Raw genomic sequence first — 6,370 nt, 5'->3', positions numbered from 1 at the left:
GCAAACGTTTCTGTCAGGAAGTTTGTTAGAAGGGGACGGTGTGTGTGCATCTCTGGACATTTGAGAGAAATGCGTAAGTAGCATTCCAGACAGCTTGCACATTTGCACTTCTATGAGAGTATATTTCTCTTTGCCCTTACCAAGACTCAAGATTATAAAAATAAATATTTGCCCAAATGATGGATGAATAAATGGTTTCTCCTTCCTGTTTTACTTTGCTTTTCCCTGACGGCTAATGAGGAAGAATTTATTTTTTGATTTTTCTATAGCCATAATTTCACCCCTGCCACTTATGCAAATATATACTTTTTATGATTTTGAGAATCAATATGTTTATGCTTGCTCCCCTATCTTTCAAGACAAACTCACTAATGTTGCTTTTGTCTTTTAACTATTTTCATTCCTCTTTTTACTTCTTTCTCCCATATTTCACTGAAATAATTGACTTGAAGTTCCAGATTATCTTTTAAAAACCCCAAAACACCTTATGCTTATACTTTTTAAGAAACCCTTACTCAGCAACTGACGTCCACTTTATAGCCATCTCATCAACAATTGTCAGAGGCAGTTCTAAGTTGTTTCTGTTTCTGTGCTCACCACCCTTCTTCGTTTTGTGTTCCATCCTTTTTCCTGAACTTATTTCCCATCTTACTGAAGCACATCCTCAAGTGGCTTTTTCAGAATGGATACAAGAACATGCAGTGGACGTGGTTATGTGGCAGCCCAGCACCCCCTTCCCTGTCTCCTTTTTCTCCTTTGTTCAGGTGTCATGCATCTTCTGCCTAGAACATGCAGTTCAGGGTAAGAGATCCCCACCCCCAGTTTGTGGATTAATCTAAGACAGTCAGCATGAGCTGTGCTGTGAAGGCACACACAGTGAGTCAGCCCCATCAGATGAAATAGAAGGACTAATATTCCATTCCTAGAGGTAAAGTGTCTCCTCTTTCTCTCCTGATGCCCATAGGCCAGGAAACGCACTGCCACAGTTGGAGCAAGTCTTAGACTGACGCTGATGCTGCCAATGGCACGATGGAGAGATGGACAGGAACAGGGTCTCTAAGTACCAGTGGCCCTGAAGCAGCTCCATGAGGTGGTCATCCTACCTCTAAAAAGCTCATGCAAGTGGTCAGCTCTCCAAGTCCGAATTGGTCTTTGTTTCCCCTCACACTTTACTGATATTTTGGGTGTGGACAGGAGTCTGAGTTCAAAATAATTTCCCCTGAGAAGGAAAGCACTGTTGGCTTCTCTTCAAGCGTTTTTCCCCTTGAATGTTTTAGGACTTTCTTTTTATCCTTGATGCTGGCCGTTTCTCTCACATGCATCTACGTGTGCATTTTAAAATTTGTATGCTTGGCACTTGGTGGGTTCTTCAAATTTCAAAACTTGAGTTTTTGTTAATCTCTAGGAAATTTTCTTTCATAATTTTTTTTTATTGTGTCCTGTCTGCCTGTTGACTTTATTCTCTTCTTCAAAGATTCTAATAGGGCCGAGCCCGTGGCGCACTTGGTAGAGTGCTGCACTGGGAGCGCGGCGGCTCCCGCCGCGGGTTCGGATCCCATATAGGAATGACCAGTGCGCTCACTGGCTGAGTGCTGGTCACGAAAAAGACAAAAAAAAAAAAAAAAAAAAAAAAAGATTCTAATAAATTTCTTTGGCTTCTATATGTCTTTCAGGCCCCTTAAGTTTTCTCTCATTTCTAATTTCCTAGATTTTGCCTTATTTTGCCACAAATAATTCCATCTTTTCCTATGTTCAATCAGTAATTCAGACTTTCAAGTGAAGTCTTCAGTTTTGACAATCACATACACAATTTTAAATATAACAAATATGTAATTTTATAAATTTCTAGCAAATTTGGTCTGACGTTTTTTCATTGCAGCTCATTCTTGTTTTATTGATGTAAAGTGTACTTGAATCTCTCTAAGGATCATGATTCTAATTCATATTGGTCAAGGTTTTTTCAAATTTAAAGTAAATCCTCTCTATGTTTTCTGGTTTCCACCCTATGTTTACATTAAGGGTTTTAATATAAAAGATTATAGGTCCACATAACTACTGAAGGGTGGGGAGGGGATTAAGGTGGGTCAAGTGCCTACTCCCTGAACGTTTTACCCTGATGGCCCAAAGTGGATGATTCTTAGGATATTTCCAGAAAGCTGCTGCAATTCTCCTGAATCTCTGGAGTTTCCACCAACTTGAGCTCGGCGTAAGTGGGGTGGGCGATTCTGCACAGCAGCATGGGAAGATATCCTGAATTCAGTATCTGGCCCTGCGGTCCATTACAACTGCTGCCTCTAAGCAATGGTCTCCTCTCCTGTCTTCCTGATCTCTAACAAGTGTCTTTCCTGGGCAGACACTGTGTCAGAGCCACCCAGGGAAGGAGATCCTGGGAAATGTGGTTCCCGGCTCTTCTGCAACACAGAGGCCACAGACAGAAGTGCTGATGAGTCTGGTTGAGGAAAGACAGTTGAGCACACACGGCTCCCTTTATTCTGTTTCCTCCCAAGTCGGTTGCGTCTGTTCACCTCAGTCCTTCTCTTTCATGCATCTTCATGTGTTGGAATGACAGATGGCCAGGTGAGCCTTGTTGTGTGTTTTCTTTGCAGACTTCCCATCAGTTCCCTTTCTTGAAAGTGTGATTGGGACTAGCTAAGCATGACGGGGATCCACATAATTGTCAATGGAGAACTTTATTCAGCAGGCAGTGGGTGGCATAAGTTCATATATTTTTAACCCCTGGGGTGAGGTGAGATACCTTTTCCCCCCTCAATTTCTTTTTAGTCCTGTTGAAGTAAATTAAAATGGAGACCAGGTGTGAAAAACCCCTGAGCAGACAATGCTAGGCAGGCCTCTTAAGTGACCTCAACCTTGCTCAATCTGCAAACATAAGCAAAACTTAAGCTATTTCTTGCAAATGTCTATATTAAAGAAAAACGGAACTTAAGCTCAACCAATTGGAAGTGACCACCAAACTTAGAGTCATAAACTAGAAACTTTCCAAGAGGATAGACTGTGTAGTTGCAACCAATCAAATCATTTCTTTACTTAGCTCCTGCATATATCCCATAAATACTTGCTCCTCATGATTTGTCATTGGAACATTAAATCTCTCTCAGTTTGGTGTTTCCCAGTTTATGAATTGCTTCTTACTCAAATAAACTCTTTATTGCGCCTCAGATTTTTCTTTCACAGTCCAAAATACCCACACTGCCAGATGAGCACTTTATTTAGACTCTAGAGAGATAATCTTGGGGCTTAATTTGAGACAGACACCTCTGTTGTCAGCTGCCACTTACTTGTTTGAGATTAGGCAAAATGTTTGATTCTCTGATAAGACCTTTTGCTGTTTTTCAGCAAGTGAATGAATTTGTTCACTTTACGTTTTCTGTCATTTCAGTGGGACTTGTGAAGGAGGAAATAGTATGCTCAGGACATCATCTTGAAGTGGAGACCTGTGATGGTTAATTTTAGGTGTCCACCTGTCTGGGATACAGGATGCCCAAATATCTGGGTAAACATTGTTTTCAGTGTATCTGTGAGGGTGTTTCTGGAAGGGATTAGCATTTGAATTCATGGACTGATAAAGCAGATGTCCTACCCCCTCCACTCCAATGCTGGTGGAAATAATCCTATTCACTGAGGGCCCGAATAGAAGAAAACGGTGCAGGAGGACTGAATTCACTCTGCCTGGCTGCTTGAGGGGGACACTGGTCTTCTGCTCTTGGTGCTCCTGGTTCTCAGACCTGCAGACTTGGACTAGAATCTACACCATCTGCTTTCAGCCTCTCGGGCCTTTGCCTACACCACAGGCTTCTCTGGGTCTTGCAGATGGCAGATTGTGGAACTTCTCAGCTCTCAGCATCCATAATCGAATGAGCCAATACCATATATATGGTATATATATATACACACACACACCATTGGTTCTGTTGCTGTGGAGAACCTTGACTATTGCATATTTTGGTACTGATGGTGGTTCTAAAGAAACAGAATTTTAAGAATGAGTTTTCTGAATTGATTCTGGGTGTCCTGGAATTGGCTCTCTAATCTGATTAGATTCAAAGATGATACTGACTCTATTTCCCAAAGTAAAGAGAGCACTGGGAGGCCATGGCATGAATTGGTAATAGAGATACACAAAATATCTGCATTGGATATTCCTAATCAGCCACTTATAAGAAGCAAGGGGCTGGAAAATTCTGTATTTGATACTTTCAAACACTTTTGGAAAACTAATCAATATAATGACATTGGTTGGTTGCTTCTAATGTCACTGGACAAAGTGACGAAAGAAAAGAATTAGCTCAGGGTCTCAAAATCCCCACTCTAGTGCTGTACAGATGGCCTGAGGCATCTATGTGTGCCCTGAAGGAGACCCTCGTCTCCTGCAGCTGTAGGGCTGCGATTGCTGAAAACCAGACTCTGGCTGAGTGACGATGCAAGCTGCACTCCCAGCCTTGCAGGGTGTCTGCTGTTATGCTGAGGGCACTGGCTGGGAAAGAATAGGATCCTGCAAGCTGAGATGGAGATGGGAGGGAAGACCTTGACGAGCTGGGGACCTCGGGACCCTGAATTCGGGTTAGTTTTCTTTGTCAGTGGAAGAGGGGTCTCCACCCACCGTGGAAGTGGTCCCCACATCCCCAGTAGTATCAGCTTCTCCGACCCCAGTGATATTGACCTTTCCACCCCTTCGAGGGGATTAACCCTGCACTGTCTGAGGAAACTGTAATGAGCATCCCTGAGGTGGCTGTAGGCAAGACACTCCCGACTCCCCACAAGACCCAGCCCACTGCCCTCTTTGCTTCTAGACATGTGACCACACTCACATCCCAGCAGGCCCCTACTGGTGGGGCACGAAGTATGACCCATGAGGAGATGTGCTACATTCCAGAAGAACTACTTGAGTTTTTAATTTATACAGACAGAAACTGGGTAATGGATACTTTTGTGGACTGAGGGTCCCCCCAAACTTAATACTCACTGTGACAGTGTTAAAAGGGTGGGAAATCCTATTATGGTAATTGGAAGGTGGGGCCTTGAAGAGGTGATTAGATTGTGAGGACATTGTCCTAGTGAGTGGGTTAATCCATTTGATGGTAATGGTGGTCATAGGTGTAGTTCTGATGGCATTAAAAGGACAGCATGTGAGAAGCTCTCTTTCTGCTTCTGCCATGTAGCCCTGTGACATCCTGTGTCCCTGTAGAGCCTCCACCAAGAACAAGACTGTCACCAGATGTGTCCCTGGACTTTGGACATCCTAGGCTCTGAAACTGTCAGCAATAAATATTCTTTCTTATAAGTGACCTAGTTTCAGGTATTTCTGTTATAAGCAACAGAAACGGACTAATACAGATACCAAGAGTGTGGGATAACAGTGGAAGGCATATAAAGTTAGGTCAGGCTGAATTTATTGGTGTGAGCTCAAGGCAGAGGTTCTGGGTTTAGCGGTGCAGCCTGGGGAGTTAGAAAGGGCTCTTACAGTCTGCTCGGCTGAAACAGGGGTCACGGGACGGCTCACAGTGAGTGACTGCAAATGCTGACTTGCCTCGGTTTAATGTAGAGGAAGGAACCAAAGCCTTAAGGAGACTGGAATGTTAAAGTGGATTTGTCACTTAAGACCTACCCACCCACATGGGGAGGGTCCAGAAGACACACTTTTCACCAATGATCTGAGAAATAAACTTGCGAGGGAAGCCCCAGCTTCCCTGAAAGGCTCCATGATTGCTCTTCATTGTTGGCTACTTTACAGAGGGAACCACAGCCGATGAACTGAGAAACTTAAGTGCATTCCCAATGCGTTCCAGGGGTGACGGGGACAAAGTGGTGGCCTTCAACTGTCAAGGGCAAGGTGCACATGGCCACCGCAGTGGACAGCAGGGCCAAAGCAGCAATGATAATAGTCTGACTCATGCAGACCTGTGGTGCTGGCTGGTTGATCATGGCGCTTCTAGAAGTAACATAGATGGGAAGCCTACTAAATTCTTACTTGATGTAAGTAGAAAAGTTCTAGGTCAGGTGAACAGAAATCTAACCTGAATCATAAAAACAGAGTCATTGTCCCTCAATCAATTCTGAGACGTGAGCCACTTTACAGACACAGAACCCCTTGAAAGAAAGGGAAGCTGGGTACCCGTGAGGAAGGACTCTGGTACACTCCCCAAATTTACACGGTTAATCTTTCTCCCAGCTTTCCCCAAAGGAAGCTATGGCACTTTACCAGGGTGCCTGCATTGGGGAAAAGGAAGTAATCAGAACTTTGGGGAACTACTGGATGCTGGCTCTGAACTGACACTAATTTTAGGAGGCCCAAAACATTACTGTGACCCACCAGCCAGAGCAGGGTCTTTTGGTGGGTAGGTCATCAATGGAG

This window comes from Cynocephalus volans, chromosome 6, assembly GCF_027409185.1.
Source record: "Cynocephalus volans isolate mCynVol1 chromosome 6, mCynVol1.pri, whole genome shotgun sequence".
Taxonomy (NCBI): Eukaryota; Metazoa; Chordata; class Mammalia; order Dermoptera; family Cynocephalidae; genus Cynocephalus; species Cynocephalus volans.
This window is presented reverse-complemented; position numbering follows the sequence as displayed.